This window comes from Pezoporus flaviventris, unplaced genomic scaffold, assembly GCF_033815535.1.
Source record: "Pezoporus flaviventris isolate CSIRO_AGI_PZ_B2104156 unplaced genomic scaffold, CSIRO_AGI_Pfla_v1 ptg000002l, whole genome shotgun sequence".
Taxonomy (NCBI): Eukaryota; Metazoa; Chordata; class Aves; order Psittaciformes; family Psittacidae; genus Pezoporus; species Pezoporus flaviventris.
This window is the reverse complement of record NW_026892550.1, coordinates 18,177,475-18,195,849: the sequence shown is the minus strand read 5'-3', so window position 1 is coordinate 18,195,849 and position 18,375 is coordinate 18,177,475. Positions and strand designations below refer to the sequence as shown.

Genomic DNA, 18,375 nt, shown 5'->3' with positions numbered 1-18,375 from the left:
AGATGCCTTCCTACAATCACATCTGTATCATTTCCTTGTAAAATCTTTGGTGGCAGGATGGGATCAGTAGCATGACCTTTGATTAGAGACCTTACCATGAACCAAACATTTTCTTTCTTTCCATGCCACTGGGAATTTACATACATTTCTGGTGAGTCCCTAAGAACTCAGGGAAAGCTGATGCAAACAGACAGCTGTTTTCCAAGCTTTATTTCCCTCTTGCTCACCAAAGGACGGTGGGAGCAAGCTTGTTCTCCTGTAGACTTCAATTCTATTCCTAATTCGTCAACAGATGGCAGTAGAAAACTCCCTACCTATCTTCAGACCAAAGGCCTTACAAATTACCCTAGCAGTAATAGAGTAAGAAAAAACATTCAAATCATTGTTGCCTAAGTTTTCTACATATATATAATGCACTCTAGCGTTTTCAGTGCAGTGAGAAAATCTCCTAAAGATTAATTTTATGATGAATCTGAATGACCAGAAGCAGCTGCTGTGCTTGGAATGACTCTTTCTGGTCACCTTCTATTTTTAAATGATTTTTTATTGATGTACTTTATTTTTCTGGTTGTGAAAGAGTATATTGAATATAGATATAGAAAACAATTATAATAATAAGGTTAGACAGGGGAAGTTCAGGTTAGATATAAGGAAGAAGCTCTTTACTGTGAGGGTGGTGAGGTACTGGTACAGGTTGTCCAAAGAAGTGGTAAATGCTCCATTCCTGGCAGTGTTCAAGGCTGGGTTGGACAGAGCCTTGGGCGACATGATCTAGGGTAAGGCATCCCTGCCCATGGAAGGGGCATTGGAGCTGGATGATCTTGAGGTCCTTTCCAACCCAAACCATTCTATGATTCTGTGATTTGCTTTTCCTACAGGTAGATTGCTGTGATAAAAAATGAGTTCTCTGATCTCAGTAAAGACTTTTTCAAAAGTCATCATTAGAGTGACAGAGCAAGTAATTTAATAAGTTTTCTAGACATGCCTCACTAGATTTTGGTTTTTCATTAATTCCTCCCCCTTCAAATGAAGTAGATGATATAATAAGCTTAGTGAATTCTTTATATAGATTGAAAAATTAAGATGCATGAAATATGCAGTAGTTACTTATTCCATTTTTTAAAGGATGTGGATCTCTTGGCATTGCCAACCAAGGAAAAAGCATTACCATAACAATTTCTGAGAGGCATTTTCTTTTGTAATCTATAATAGTGGGTGTCTGATATAGGAAACCTTGTATTATATACTTCTTTTTTAGCCTCAAGGCACATGAATTAGGCCTAGAGTTCCTGATTTCTAGTCCCATATCTTTCACTGACTTATCTTAATAATTCTTTGCACTTCACAATTTGCCAGCATGTTTCCTGTGGTGAGAGAAACTGATTTCAAAGGAGAGGAAGAAGGAGAGAAGAAATGGCTCTTTTAGGCGCTGCTGGAAGGAGTGTTCTAAACATAATGGAAATGTTTGAATCCTCTGAGCCAATGATTTAAATTGAGGTAGGTTTGACTCAAATCTTTGTCAAGAGGTGATCACTGATTTCCCTTCAATTTAATAGGTGCATTTTTTTTAGATTAGACTTCAAACACTGACAATGTGTTGCCTGTGAGAGTATGCTACTGAGTTCCAATGTTCTTGGCAAGGGAAAGTGTATGTCCTAGAAGCAGTGCAGAACATTTTGCCTCTACACACTGTTCTATGGAAATCTTGGGGGAAAGCCAGCATAGTGTCAAAACTGTAAAGACTGAAGCTTCATTTTTTTAAACGTTTTTGCTTGTTGCTTTCGTACTGTTACTTCTGGTTTGTTTTTTTTTTTTCTGATCTGGGTTTTTTTTTTCTTCTCTAGGGAAACAGTTAAACTTCCCATAGTAACATGCTTTGGTTCCATAAGCAGAAATATTTCTTGATGTGTACTCTTCCCCTGAGTTTTGCTGTCTAAGTGGTCATCCATCTGCACAGAGCTTAAGGTGCCTGAGGAAGGCTAAGGCCCTGTGTAGTCCACAAGTGGTACTTTTATAAAATTCCATCAAAAGTGTGACTTGTACGGCTGGAAGTATGATATGAGAACTTGTGGGCAGTCAAGGTCTGGCTCTGCAGTGGAGGACTCTGCGTGTACATGTATGTTTATGTGTGTATGCATTTGACTGTGGCAGTGCAGATAGGGAGACAGACCTGTTGCAAGATTGTTCATACTGTCTATAGGTTTACTTTGGAGTAAATTACACCCATCTGAAGTTTTCCTGAGAGAAAACTAGCTGTAACAGTTCAAAAGGGAGCCCAGGAGCAAACTGACATGCAAGCAGTGTAAACAGTCAATGAATTGCAGAGTGAAGTGAAATGGAGTGCTAAGTTGTTTGACATCATGCATAGGTGACTTGGCTCACACATATCTTGTCAACTCTATCTGTATGGCAGTGATGTCCTGAGGAGACATGCCTGAAACACCATTTCCATATCTTGAGTTAACTCTGCAAAGATTCCTGCACAAAGACGTGCACAGCATAACTAGTTCTTATTCTTTCATGCCCATCTCCTTGTTTTTGAAAGCATTTTGGTGTCAATTTCTTTTACTTCTCATGTATTTTGTGTTCAAAATATTTTAATTTTTCCATTCCAATACATCTCTAATGCAACATAGAAAAATTAAATAACAATTTACTTCTATTGCAAATTATTGTTTCCAGTAGAAGACCTTATTTTCAAAGACCATTCTTTGTGGTCTTGTCATATATTTCAAAGTTGCTCTTGATAATTTCTGTTATCTCTATTTTTAACATGCCTGTTAATTTTTTAAATTTTTATTTTTTGCCAAAGCATCTTACTTTTGTCTAGTTCTACCCAGTTCTTAGAAAATTGCATTTCTGTCTTTATCTTCCCCTTATCCAAATTCCTATAAGAAATTTTATTTCAGTAAAAGTATCTTCAGTAAGAGTAGTAGATTACATCAATATTTGCCTTGTACTGTCTGATCTGTAATTGTCTTTTAAAGAGAAATTTTCCTGGTTCATTTGGTAGAGACTAGACAGAAAAATAAGAGAACTTTTGAGAACATGCCATTACAAACCTTATTTCCATCTTTTTTTTTTTTCTTTTTTAAACGTAAGAAAGCATATGTCTGTAATAAATTTGAAGTATTCTCTTGTTTTGGGAAGGCCTGTCATTTTGAATGCTGCTCTTTAAAATAATGTTGGAAGAATATTGTCCAGTAGTAGCTCACTAGGTATTCTTAAAAGAGAGCTCTGCTCTGATAGAACAAGACATCTAACATTTAGAAAAAGGAATAAGAGCCCAAATGCAAAATTGTACTTGTTTCTTTGCTAGATAACTTTAGATGGCTTTTTATGCAGCCTGTACTGATTTTTAATTAATTGTACAAAGATGTTAAGCATTTTAAATAACTGTGATGTAACCTGTCATTTCCTTTTATGCACTGGGACTCCTAAAATTGCCGTAGAAAATGATTTTCTGATACATTCACTTTTCTGTGTCTTTCATGTAAAGAACTTAGTCAAGAATGGAATTATGACACCCTTCTATTGGAACATAAAACCACAGCCATCTGGTATGTATGTGTTCCATCATTTTTCCAATTTCTCTGCTACAGTCTATTTTAGTACTTGGGAGAACCTTCTTTGGTGCTTTTGTCAGAGTGAAAAATTAATGCTGAGAAGTATACAGTCTATATTAGTAAGATCTTCTTTTCCCAATCTACTCCTTGCTGAACGGTTTGGTAAGTATTTAAAATTGCTTATATTCATGGATTGTTCTACAAATATGACATTTCAAAGAATTGCTGAATTCGTCATCATTAAATTAATTAATGTAATTAATTTAATTAATTTCCCAGTAGATCTTTATAATGCAAAACAAAATCTTGCTATCTCTCAGTTCATCTACTCAGTGTCTAGAACCATTTTTTTTAAGGGAAACACAAACAGGAAGCAATCCAGTTGATTTATGAAGAGTCATGCTATATAGCAATTGGATGTGGACAGATAGTCAACAAGGTGTCATTGTTTAAGCCCAGCCGGTAACTCAGAACCACGTAGCCGCTCGCTTGCTCCTCCCCCTTCCTTCCCTCCACTCCCGGAGGGATGGGAAGGAGAATTGAAAGAATGTAACTCCCTCGGGTTGAGATAAGAACAGTCCAGTAACTAAGGCATAACACAAATCACTACTGCTACCACCAATAATAATAATGATAAGGGAAATAACAGGGGGAGTGGATACAACCTCTCACCACCCGCCAGCCAATACCCAGCCTGACTCGAGCAGTGATCTAGCTCTTCTGGGTAACAGCCCCCAGTTCTACATCCTGGGCATGACGTGCTGTGGTAGTTTGGGTGAGGTGTCCTGTCTCTGCTTCCTCCCAGCTTCCCCTCCTCCCTGGCAGGGCATGAGACTCACAAAGTCCTTGGTCAAAGTAAACACGCCATAGCAACAACTAAAAACATTGGTGTTATCAACGCTGTTCCCAGTCTGAAAGTCAAAACCGCAGCACTGCACCAGCTACTAAGAAGGAGAAAAATGACTGCTACTGCTGAACCCAGGACAGAAGGCTACTATTTAGATTTTCTGTTTTCACTTTCTTTTCCTTTTTACGGAGTGAAAAGTTAACATGCAGTTCACGATTTGCTTTTATACATCAACACGACTCTCTAGTACTTGTAAATATATTTCTATTTATTCTACAAATATTTAATAGAGAAATTGCCATATTTAGTTGTTATTTGAGCATTCCAAGGGGAGGTGTGTGGTTCTACAGAGTTTTAATCAACTCTGTGCCACCTTGGCATTAGGATTGTGGATTGCTACTGACAAGTAACAACAAATTAAAGTCTCATTTCCTGCTCTTACCAGGTGAAAATGATCTCATTCATCTTACATCTTTGTTTTCTGGAAAGGGAAGAAGTTAGAGAATGTGTCACATGCAATTAATTTTGCATATTCCTGTATTCCTTTGGCCTGAAGTCTCTATTACTCCGATGCATAAGCATCTCACTGAACTAAAAATCCAGTCCTTAGTATTTATATCCTTAGTCCTTAGTCTTTCCCAAAAACCTCTAAGTACTTTGCAAAGTAAGAAAGGCCAGGCAAAATGAAGTCAAAAGCAGTTCAGAAAAAAATGTATGCAAAAAGTACCAACCTCTGAATTTTCACTCAGAAATTAGCTCTATTCCATCTTCTACATGCTTTTTAGCATGTTGTAAGTATTTCCTACTTTGTGACTCTGGCCACATGAGCTATTAGTTTACTTCTATCCTGAAACATCAGTGTTAGAAATGACCCTAATTTCTGTATTTGACATAAGCAAGAGGTATATTCAAGAGATTTTTGCATCTACCGTTCCTTGACAGAGGACAGATATCTGCTTTTCTGTAGAAATAAAGCAATGAAACATTGAAAAGCAAGTTATGGATGAGAATGCTGAGGCAGTCCAAAATCTAGTGACAAAAAAAAAAAAAAAAGATGTGTGTGATAGCTCATCTGTATGATATCTGCATTCTCTGTTTTCTTAACTTCCTTTGCCACTTAATAGGGTGAGGAATTTGGAATGCTGTTTAGCTACCTCTCCCTTGTCAGTTATCCCAATAAATAAGGAATTAAACTCTAGGATTAGCCATACAATAGATTATAGTTCAAAGTGTCCTTGCAGAAAACAGCGGTCAGACAAATAGAAGATTATTCTATTCTCTTGGTAACCTGTGTGTGAGGGATTGAGAGAGATGTGATAACACCCTATTAGAGAAAGTCAGTACTTTTTGAGGCAGAGAAAGAATTTTTTAAAAGATGAGAAGCTAGAGTTGATAAGGCTTTTTTTGAACACAGAACCTGTTAAAATAAACTAAAATAAGAGGCTGATAATCACTCATGTGGCCTTCAGTATTGTGCAGTGCTGGCAACTGTAGAATCATCTGGCAGTCTCTATAGTTAGGAGTATGTTACAAGCAACATTTGTAAGACATGAAGGTTTTAGCTATTTCAAACTGTCTAAGTAGAGCCTTTTTTAGAGATGTAATAACCACCATGAGAGCTTAACTTCTTGATCACCCTACAAAATCCATGAAGTTATTCAGGTCTGAACTGGAAATGTACCTCAGCACGCAGTTCTATGAATTGCCACCAAAAAAAAAATTCAGCTACTAGGGAGGACAGGAGGGAAATATTTTGTTTTAGTGCCAAAATAGAAAGGGCAGTATTGCTTTCATTTATTCTCTTTTCTGTTAAGGATTTTTTCGTTCTGTATATACCTACTGCTAAATAATTTCAGTACCAATTCCATAACACCATACTAGATCACCAACTGGTCAGCCTTAATGCCTTTGAGGCAAACCAGCTCAGCAAGTCTGGCAAGTTATTTAAATTTCATGTCATCAGAGGCTTTATAAGGGTAAGTGAAACTGCCATTTTCTGATACCAATGGCAGTGGGTAAGCCTCTTGAGATTGCTTGAAGGATTTGTCAACAATGTAGTTCCTCAAACAGTAAAAAAAAAAGACTAATCTTTCACAGAAATTCCATAGGTGAATTAAATAAGATCAACAATTTGCTTGTAGTTTACAGTGTTACACATCTGTACATCTATAGCAATACTAGCAATTGTTGTTTTAGTATTAAAACATAAAAACTCTCAAACTGAGTGAGATTAATCGTCCACTTAGTGCAGTCTTTATTTCCACTCCTGTGCTAGTCTCCCCCTTTTTTCTTCTGGCAGCTTCTCTCCTTTTCCTTCTGGCAGCTTTATCACAGATACTGATATAATTGTAGAAGTCATAATGTGCTTCAGCAAATTATTGTGACTTTTATTTTCTGTCTTTTGTCAATATTTAAGAATTTCTCTTACTAAATCAATAACCTTAAGTCTAAAGAGGTAATTATAATATCTGGAACCACTGTATTAAATAATCAGGATGATGTTTAACTAACATTAAGACTTTATTTAGCTGTAAGGGTTACTATACCGAAGTTCTGTTTTCAGTTTTCAGAATACTGTTTTTCATGTACTTTTGTGTTTGCTTCTATGCAAGACACATACTGTATTTTGCAATCAAAAGAATAAAAGAAAATCAAAGAAAAGCCCACCTTCATGTGGTTAAAAAAATACTACACATATCACCTACTGCATTTCTGATTGACAGTTTTTGAAACTAAGATTGACAACATGTAGGATGTAATGAGTGGGAAGATGACTGAAGTGTTCAGCTTATAAAAGAGAGGTCTGCCTTCACAATAGCACTAGAAGTTGTTACAGTCATATGTTAGTGCATTTAAAGAAGAACACAATAAACTGTATCTGTGTAAAAGACCCCCAAATGATGTAAATGTCTGCTTTTTAAATTATGATTTGTATTTATGGATCCCCGTATTCACAGATTTGCTTTCTTATGGCAGTGCTCTCCTATTGATATTTTTCATAACTTAATAGACAGCAGGGGAAAGACAGTAATGGCCAGTGAACAGACAGCAATTTGAGACTATGTTCAAACTACTAAGCAAAAAATAGTTAATGAGTGAGAGTTTCCGAGATCTAGTGAAAAGGACCAGCTCCTTTCCACACTGGTTAGAGATAGCCAGCCTTGCATAAGTTTACTAGATCCACACTGCATAGTACTTGCCTCTGTGTTTCAGCTAAACCCTTAAAGTGCTGAGAGATAGCCTCTATTTTACAGGTCTAGGGATTTGGACAGATTTTTTTTCCTTCTCCTCCCAAATTTAAGTGTCTGAACTAATGTCAAAACTATGTTGGAACTTCCTAGAATATCATTGTATATTAAGAAAAATCAGAGGATCGTATTTTGGAAGTTTTGAGGTATGACATGAGAATATGTGAGGTGCAACTGGGTGAGAATAGTATAGAAGGACTGTATATGGAGGGAAAACTGGCAGAAAACTGAGTTTTATCTGCATAGACTTCTGGGATCATTTAATGAAACAAATTGTCTCCAAAAGCCTGCTCAGGCTTTCTCTTGAAGAGAGATATTTGAAACAGTCTAAAGCATAACTAGGGAAAAAATTACCAGTTAAGCAGGCATAGAGCAACCTGCTTCTTTTATTTATTAGGACAGATGGAACTGCAGATACCAGGAGCCAGGAGTGGGTTCTTACCCCACTGTGCAAAGATTAAATTAGGATTAACACGTAGGTTAACAACAATGATAATTAACAAGCCTAAAAAAAGTTGCATCATGACTCAAAGCCACAGAGTTTTGTGTTCTCACACTTCTTTCCCACTCTCTTTTCCAGGTAGGGAAATATACCAATATATATCAGCCTTTTATTTAGAGCAGATGACTGTGTCACTACTCAGCCCATACACTGGAGACCTTTATGCCATTTACAGTCAGCTTTCCAGTTGATCATTCTCCATCCACCTTTAAAGAGGGTTAATACATGGTCTTATAGAGGGTTCTTGCTTCTAATCTTGATAACAGTTACATAGGCAGCAAATTTAGGCAGCATGAATGCTAAACAGCTTCAATTTCTGGTGTGGGCACAAAGCCAGGATCACAATCTGGCTCTTCAAGACTTGACACATTCACAGAACACTGTAATACAGTATTGTTTATTTATAGAAATTTGGACCTGTTTGAACTTTCCTTCTTTTATATCACAGGATAAAAGCTGAAGACATTTCTGTAATCTATAAGACATGATGTGTCTTTCTCCAAACTCCTGCAATAATTAGTGTCCGTATGAGTCTAAACCATTAAGATTCCTATGTTAAGGAAATACTGATTATTATCTCACTTTTTTTTTTCATAGAGTCATAGAATGGTTTGGGTTGGAAGGAACGTTAAAGATCATCCTGTTCCAACCTACATGCCATGGGCAGGGTCATCTTTCACGAGACCAGGTTGTTCAAAGCACCATCCGACCTGACCTTGAACCCTTCCAGAGATGGAGCAGCCACAGCTTCTCTGGGCAACCTGTTCTGGTGTCTCACCAGCCTCATAGTGAAGAATTTTTTCCTAATATCTAATCTAATTCTTCCCTCTGCTATATTAAAGCCATTGCCCTTTGTCCTGTCCCTACATGCCCCTGTAAAAATCTCCAGATTTCTTGTAGGTCCCCTTTAGGCTTTAGAGGCTGCTCTAAGGTCTCCCTGGGGCCTTCTCTTTTCCAGGCTGAACAAGCTCAATTATCTCAGCCTTTCTGCGTAGCTGAGGTGCTTCCAGCTTTCTGATCATCTTTGTGGCCCTCCTCTGGACTTGCTCTAACAGGTGCATGCACATACTTCTTGTGTTGGGGGCCCCAGAGCTGAACACAGTACTGCAGGTGGGGTCTCTGTCCCTGAATTTATAGACATTAACACAGCAAGTGGAGTAAAATCAGACAGAGGGTATAATAAAAATACTAAATAGTATTTGTGCCTATTTAGTGTGACATTGTTTCTTGGTAATTTGAGGATTAATTTCCCATATGTAACAGAAATTTTATTGGAACAATTGTCCTGACACTTTTTAGAATCTTGACACATGGTGAGCCCCAAGCTGTGGGAGTGATTTCCACACGTTACATAAGGCTGAAATGTGATGCCTCAGTATTGCACAGGACTTTAAAAGCCATATTTTGCATATGCATATTGGGTTTTAAAGTATGGTTAAATAGTCGTTTGAAAAAATTCTGAATAACAATTGTGTGATGTGCATCCCAGTAAAGTTTGTAGGCAGTGTATAGTGTTTCTGTATTTGTCACAATCAAATATATTTCTAAAACAAGCTTGCTAGCTTCCATTACTGGAATAAACATGCTGGGTTAGGAAGCATGGTTTTAAGCCCTCTTTCTGCCTTGTTTGACTTGGATTAAATTTGACAAGGTATTCAGGCACTGGGGCAAGTAGACAACAGAGGAAGACATGAGCTGTGACTGTTTTTTTGTCACCTTCCTCAAGAGGAGTCATTGTAATGTCTAGTGGAACCACAGCAGAAAGGGTGATTCTACCTGCAAGGCACCATCCAGTAATATTTGCAATACCACAGCATAACTTTAATGGGGATAAGTGACTTTGAAACTTTCACATGTTGCTGCATTGAGTGCAGCAGCAGAAATAAGTTGCAGGGAAGAAACCCTTCACATCTTTTACTCCCTAAACAGCAATTCAGGGAAAAGTGCTTTGGTACTTACTTATCTCTGAATAAAGGCCTTTTGTGAAAAAAATTCTTTTCCTTTGCCAAATTTATCTGTTGGTCTAATGAACAATATTGCTCTGCTCTATAGCTTTTGCCCTCTTGTTCCTCCCCTTTAGATACTGCAGACACCAGAGAAAGAAAGAGGAGAAAGGTTATTTCCCTTACTTTCTTATCCTTATGCATACAGGTAAGAATCATATAACCTCAGTTTATTACAAGTATTCTCAATTATTTCCATAAATCCTTTTTCTGAAGTATGAAAGGTGTATTTATGTCTTTTCATACTAGCAAATGTTAATGAAGAGATAGAATGTGTAAATACTAATCTCACTACTCACAGAAAAGTCAAATCCTTAAAATTAATAACAGTTCACTTTGTTGTGTGGCAATGCAGGAAACAAGGGGATACATGAAACCATTTTCCTCTAAGCAAACTACTTATGTTTCTCACTTGCCTAAGAACAGGCAGACACAGAAAGATAACTTTTTTAGCTCAGAGCAAAATAAACTGTAAAGTAGAAGTGGGGAAGAAGCTGATCATGATGTACTCAGCCTGATCCCATTTCTCCTTTGGAATGCTGCTGTGTACAGACAAGTTTGGATCTTTAACTTGTACTTTAATCCTAGATTTATTACAAAATGTTACATGCTACGTCCAAAGCAATCTCCTGAAAAGCAGTGTATTGACTTCCAGAAATCTTTACATATTTGGAGGAGGGGGAGGGCGTTTGTCAGATGTGTGCTAACAAGTACTGGAAATTTATACCTTAGCTGGGAACAGGCTGGATTACATCATTTTTCACTTTCTGCCATTCTAGCATTTGTGAATTTTTAACCAGGTGAATAATTTTTGCAAAGGGAGAATACTACTGATAATCACAGTTGGATGAAGTCGATCAAAACACATTTTCAACCATGTATTGATCTTTGCAAGTTTATGCTTAAGGAATATTAGGATATGCATGCATTTGGTGACTTTGAAGAATGTGTCCATTTATCAGTGCAGTCACCCCTCATACACACTCAGAAATGTTGTAAAATTATGGCAGTTTTAAAAATTATTACTCAGGTACATCTTGAGCAAGAATGCCTTTTAGCATATTTATAATATATGTTTTATACCTTTAAATTTTTGACATTCATTTTGTCAGCTAACTCAATGAAATGTGCTTGAGGACTGTGTTCTGTTTTCCACTGTCTTGTGCATTAGCGCTATTTTTTAATCAAATAAAAGATGAAAGAATTAGAAAAATTCAGTCATAGTAGAGTCATAGGCAGATGAAAAAGTAGCTATCCCAAATCCACTAAAATATGCATAAAATCATTCTCTTTTTTCCTAGGGGTGCATTATTCCTCCTTTTGTCATTGTGTACCTACCTTTTCATTATATGGTATGATTTAGTACTTAGTATGATTTAGTTTGACTTAGTATATGGTATAATTATGGTATGGTTTGATCTGAAAGATAACATAATCTCTTGCTTCAAGTTACTTTCTTGGATCCAAAAATACCAGGGAGTTTTTAGTGAGTTTCTGAATGGTGTTGGTTCTACCAGATTCTTACCAAGGGGACCTGAAGTCCTACCTAATTTCTAAACAGCTGTTCCATATGTGTGTGTCCTTTTACAGCCCAGCATAAGATTAGCTGACATACTGAATGCTTGCACATATTTTAAAGGTACTTATTTTGCAGATATAATTATCTATTTCATACTTGCATAACTAAACAGGCACCCAGATCTACAAGGGCATTCTGAAAAAACAGCCATAATTCTGATCATTTAGTCAGTCGTGCTGTTCGGACACTTCACAGTCACATACTGCTTTTAGCACTTGTCAGAGAAACCTGAAAGTTTTCTTTATAGATTTTAATCATCTTCAGGTAGAAAAAAATCTTATCTTCAAAATTCTGGAAAGCCACCTTTTCATTTCTGCTGAACTGTGAAGAAATATTGTACTGCAAGAAAGAGAAGATATTTGACTCCGAATGGTTAAACACTGTCATACAGGAAGGTCTACTCTCAACAAATAGTTCTTCCCCCCTCCCTCCCCAGCCAATGGTGGCCTAATAGAAAACAAATACGTATTACAATAAAGAGTATTTGGGCTTCCTTTTTTTCCTTTTTTTTTTTTTTTTCAGTTTTAATCATTTCCTGACAAGAGTCTAGCTCCATCTTATTCTACTCCGTCCTCAGGGATTTTACATTTCTGGCTACACAAAAAAAAAAAAAAAAGGAAGAACCAAACCAAAAAACCCATAAGTTTAAGTGACAGGCTTCTTTCCTTTTCAGCTCTTTCAGTATTTTCTTAACATGTAAGTTTAATTCCCTTGCAGCTGAAGCATGCACAGAACCCACCTCTCCAAATTTCTAGGAAAGAGCTCTAACATAATGTATTAAGCAAAAGGTTAAAAACTGCCACTGCTAAATCTCCTTTAAAAAAGCCACCCTTTCGTATCTATCTCAGAATGAGATGAGACAAATTAGGTCCTGAGCAGAAAGAATAGCCTAATAGAAAAAGGTAGCTGCCTAACTTAAATATAGTGAATCACATTGTTGAGATTTTTTTGACCTTAATATGGTGTGATAGGGATTTTCAGAAATGACACCCATCCTTCATTGATAAAATAGGAAATTTAAACCCTCTTCTTTTCTGAGAACTGAATGTTTCCTCACCCCTCCCACAATGACAGCCTCCTAGAATTTAGATCTATCAGTTTAAAGCAATTTTCCAGCCTCTTTTTAAATTTTCTTGGTTCTTCCTTTATTCCCTTTCAAATGTAATTTGAGTCTGAAGTTTGAGAACAATGATCCTTTCAACTTTCATGTCCATAGGATAAAGCCTTTAATGACAGCATAGCAGTTCATTTCTTAATTTTCTTTAGAAGGTCAAGAAATATTTCAGTAACAAGGGTTACACCAGATATTTTTCTGATGTTTTGTGACATCTCTGTTTTTTTAAAAACAAAGAGTAGTTAGTGCAGCTATCTGTCTTTCATTTGAAAATCAAAACTAGTTCTTACCTGGGAGAAGGAAAATGTAGTATTTTCTAAAACTTATCTATATCCATGCTTAAAATACCTTAAAGATTAGAAGAAAACACTTAGCTTTTGAAGAAATAACCTATGCTATTTAAGTGCATTTTAATAGACAAAAGTACCATTGACTAGGTCAAATGTTGGTAAAAGTTCCATGAAATTTGAATAATTTTCCCCTCACCAGTGAGTATTACTCAGCACTAATCTGTAGTGTGCAAAGGAAAATTGCTCCAACATTTCTAATTACCAGTTCTCTAAAGAGCAGGAAAGAAAAAGGATGCAATTTGTGCCATTATTTTCTTCTTAGCATAAGAAAAAAATCATGATCTGGGTTAAAGCTGAAGTCTAGGCTTTCCTTCTCTGTTTGATATCCTCTAGTGACTTCTTGCTATTCTGCTTCATGTATAAGTGTAAAAAAATGTCTTATATTCAAGTACACCCACCTGCACGGATGATATATACACACTGAACAATTTCATAGGGAATTAAGTTTTTTCCTTTGTTTTTCTTCTTTAAATATTAATCAGTTCATCTTTTATAAGTAGAATATATAACTGCTCTCTCAATGTTGAAAAGTATTACATTTTTTTGTCTAAAGGTATACACTTTCAAAATAAGTATGTCCCTTGAACCAGTTATCGAAGGCTGCTTTCTTCAAAGTAGCTGGCTACCTTTTCTCTTTGTTATGAGCAAGCTGCTTTCAATGAATTGTACATATGTCCTGTTTTCTGCTTTTCAGCATTGCCAGCCCTAGGCAATTTCTTTCTTCTTTCAGTCATCTTAAAATTCAATGAGACCTGTATTTGTGGCTTGAGTTTTGGATCTTGAATCACATGCTAACATGCTTATAGTATGAGAAAGGTTACTGTTTGACTTTTTAAAAAGACAAAAGGTATTTGCCGTGTTCAATTGATTTTCAGCAGCCTCAGAAGATAGCATCTTGTTTATCTGATTAGGTGCATGAAAAGCTTTCCAAAATAAGTGAATATCACCTAAGCAGTATTCTTCATAATCTTAAATCAAGAAACAATAGCACATTTCTTTACAGATGGCAGGACAGACAGTTGAACGGTACTGATTCTACTGTGATGTTATCCCTTTTTAGGTTATTATCTTCAGCAACAGCTTTTGCTGTTTTATTAGCTTCAATTTAAAATATAGGTGCTTCTAATGTTCTTTCAAAGCTCCTTCTAATAATAACAGGTAAAGTGAATTTGGGGTTTAGTACAACTAGTTCTTGTTACTTGAACAACCATTCTCTAGGAGGTGCAAATTAAAATGAGAACTAGAAATGATGTTCAAAATGTACTATTTTTTTTGTTTAATAGTAGTATAACTACAGGATAAACCTGTTCATACCATTGCATTTTCATTGACTATACCATTATTTATATAAGAAAAGATGACAGTGAACACAGAAGAAGAAAGATGTTAATTTAGGGAGACACACTGTCTTTAAATGTGATTAAAAAAAAAAAACAACCTTCAGTACAAAGCAGGTGTATGTGTGGCTAGTTTGTTTGGCAGCTTTTCATAGCCATAGGAAATACCCTGACCAGGCCAACTGTCCGATGTTCATACTACCATCATTTAGCAGGGTACCTCTTACTTTTTTCAGCTCCAACAGATCCTATACTATGTGGTATTCTCTGAGTCTTTCTACTTAGAAAAGACTGACTATCGCAGCATCCCTTATGCTTTGGGGCTGAGTGACCATCTATGGGGTTTTTAGTGATTTCCACAATTTTATTTAAGCAGAAGATGTCAGACACCACTCCCTCCATTTATTCTCTACTGAAGAAATATAATATGGATTAGCTTAGGTCATAAGTTTTTACCTTCAAATGGCTCATATCTCATATTTAAAAATAAGGCTGCATGATATCATTTCCAGATTGAATGTATAAAAAATGAAGAAAAAAGTGCAGATATTTCCTTAGAATACTAGAATTATACTTTTTTCTCTGATGTAGGATTTTATTTCTTTTTTTCCCCTAGGAAAATTATTTAAACAAATTTGTTTTAATAACAGTATATCTGGAGATCTTGGAGTCTGAACTGTTGAGGACTTCCAGCTAGAACCAAAATGAGATCTGTTCTGAACATCTGAAGTACCAGGTAATACAAGGCACTCTGAAATTCATGTAATGAGTGTCAGATTTGATTATCCTAAATTTAGAAATACTTCTTCAAATTTATGTTTCTTTTCCCTACCTGACAAGTATCCCTGACTTTCCATTGTCTCACAGTGGTGGTGTGAAATTATACTGAAATATATTTGTGAAACATTCAATTAATTCAGAAAAGCCAATATGTAAATAAATAATTCCCCCTTAAGAAAAAATAAAATAATTAAATAAAAATGCTTGGCAAATAAATCCAATTGAGATATACAAGTGAGCTCTATTCATTTTGTATATTGAAGAATCTTCCTGTTCAACTTGTTCCAGTCTCTGTTCCCTGCTGTTTCTATTTTTCCTCTGTTGCAGTTTCCAGTCAGACCAGTATAATTCTGTACTAGGTCTGGCTGGAATGGAGTCAACTTCCTTTGTAGCATCCCATATGGTGCTGTGTTTTACATTTCTGACCAAAACTGTGTTGATAATATACCAGTGTTTTAGCAATTGCTGAGTGGTGCTTGCATAATATCAGGGACTTTGTTTTCTCACTCTGCTCCCACAGGGACTGGGCTGAGAGTGGGCAAGATGTTGGGAGAGGACAAAACTGGGAGAGCTGACCCCAGCTGACCAAAGATATATTCCATGCCATATGATGCTATGCTCAGCAATAAAACTAGCGGTCAGGGGAGTAATTTCTCCAAGGTACCCATTGCTTGGAGACTAATTTCTCTCAAGGTAGGCATTGCTTGGGCACTGGTCTGTTTGTTGGAGGTGGTAAGTGACTCTTTGTACCACTTGTTCCTTTGGGATTTTTTTTCCTTTATTTTCTTCACTTATTAAATTGTTTTTATTGTGACCTATGAATTTATCCTCATCTTTTTCTCCCTTCTGATTCTGTTCCGCATCCTGCTTGGGTGGGAGAGTGAGTGAGAGACTGAGTGAGGGCTTTACTGTTGGCCAGGGTCAATCCACCATGAATTTTTAGTTGATTGTTTCTGTCTTCGCTTCCACTAATAGTTCTGGAAGACTTTGTAGAATCCAATGTCTTCTTCAGGCTAAATGCCCTACATATTTGAATCAAAGGAGTGAATATTTCATAATTTCTTTTTACCAGTGATGTAGATTGTAACTCAAGTACAGGAGAAGCAGATTCTCCTCTTTTAATTCAAGCACTGGGGCTTAACCCAGAGCAGCAGGGAGCAGGAAAAATCCCCCTGTTCTATCCTGCCTCTGAGCTGGATGTTCATTTCCTGCATATTTTGGTGTATGCAGAGTCTGATCACACTTGAAGCTGTGATAGAAATATGTTTATTGAGGGGAAAAAAATAACCAGAAGCTTATTAGGTAAACACTATCAAGTGCTCAGCAGCATGAACAGTAATTCTTTCTTATTATGACTTTTCTATCCTGGGCAGAATTTTTTTTTCAGATTTCTATCATTGCCATAAAGCCTCATTCCTCCTGCCAAATTCAAAGACCCTGTTTCAAAATAGTCAGGTGCTAGAACATTTCAAAGAAAAGGTGTCAAGAGTATTTAAACATTATCAAAACAATATATATAGTTACTATGTTCCAGAAAAAAATGGACTTGTCCCACTTTATTTCTTACAAAAATTTTGGATCAAAATATCATCATTCAGCAGTCTAATAAGTGTCTGTAGAAAATATCTTAGTCCAGAGAGCACCTGAAAACATTAATGCTGGATAATTTTACCAATCCTGTCAGTTTTGGAAAAGGCCTTCCTACAAAATATACTAAACTCATATTGCAATATCTAGCATTCCAGAAACCCTTCTGAAGGCACTGACCTTCACTAATTCAAGCATAGTAGTGCAGATTTATGCCTGAAAATTTGCATCTTTCATATTAAATTTAAATTTTTCTGCATCACCTGATCTTATGAGCTTAGAATTGTACAAATTTTCTATTTATTAAAAAAACAGAATTAGTATTCAGTTCAAGAATCAAGGATATCTTCCTTATCTGACATAGGTGTTGAGGTATCAAGGATTATGCAGCCTCCTAAGGTTGAACACAAACATTCAACTATCAGTATTTTTCAGTCTCCTTATACTTTTCATTGAACAGGCAGGTGAATAGAAAATATGGATTTTAAAATGTTCAACACTGATTTAAATCTGCGCCTCATGAGTAATGGATTTCAGAGCTACATCCATAAAGAAACTGCAGTGCAGAATTGCTAAATTTTGCTAATTCTAGTATCCATATATATAGCTTCAACAATTTTTTTACTCTGGTTCCTTAAATCCTACTGACTTATTAGCACCAATAACGGTCTTGGAGTAGTTCCAACATAACATTATATCATGGATAGAAAAAGTAATTTCTACAAATACATAATAATCTTAGGTGTTAATCTTGTATGGAGAGCCACTAGTGTGGGTCCCTAATCCCATTAAAAAAAACAATAAAAGATCTAGTAAAAATTGTGAAAAATTTTTGTTGTGCCTATTTATTATTTTAGCGGGGTACAAATATATTCATGGTCTTATTACATAATGATTAAAGGGTGAAAATAGAATTTAATTTGTAAGGTACTAGTTTACGATGACATTTTTATAGTTCTCAGGATAAAACTATAACTACATAGAAATTAATACACTTGGAATGAAATAATGGGAATAAGTTCATAAACCAATGCTCTGAACAACAAGTAGCTGCAATTCAATATATGTAAAAAGTAATGAAACCAAGCTGGATAGTGTAAAATTCAGTGGAAAAGACATCTCTTGAGATGCAGTCTTTTTGCAAAGCTCTTGAAGGATTAATGCAAATAGTATTTCACTTGTGGTTGTTTGTCGAAGTGGGTCAAGAACACATATGTTTATATCACACACAGAAATGATGTTAAATTTTAAAACTTTAAGAAATTCACAAAAGCCAGACATGTTTTGCATTAAAATTTTCACTATGTCCACAGTACATCCCCCCTGTGCCTTCATAATTACAAGGTTGTTAAGGCTTGAAATCAGTGCTTTTAAGTCATCAGTTAAAGGTTAATCAAAAGGCTTATCTTTGAATTTTCTTACTTTCTTGGGTTAAAGGCAATTCGTTAAAACAACACTAATG

General features: G+C 36.0%; 1 long non-coding RNA gene across 1 annotated transcript in view; it reads left to right on the top strand.

Annotated features, from left to right (window-relative positions):
• Nucleotides 1–16,140, top strand: part of LOC133278201 (uncharacterized) — a 33,258-nt gene extending 17,118 nt beyond the window's left edge. The window contains exons 2-3 of the long non-coding RNA XR_009746471.1: nt 10,244–10,314; nt 15,197–16,140. This is a non-coding gene — a long non-coding RNA (uncharacterized LOC133278201). The remainder of the gene's footprint in view (nt 1–10,243; nt 10,315–15,196) is intronic.
• The last annotated feature ends 2,235 nt before the right edge of the window (nt 16,141–18,375 follow it).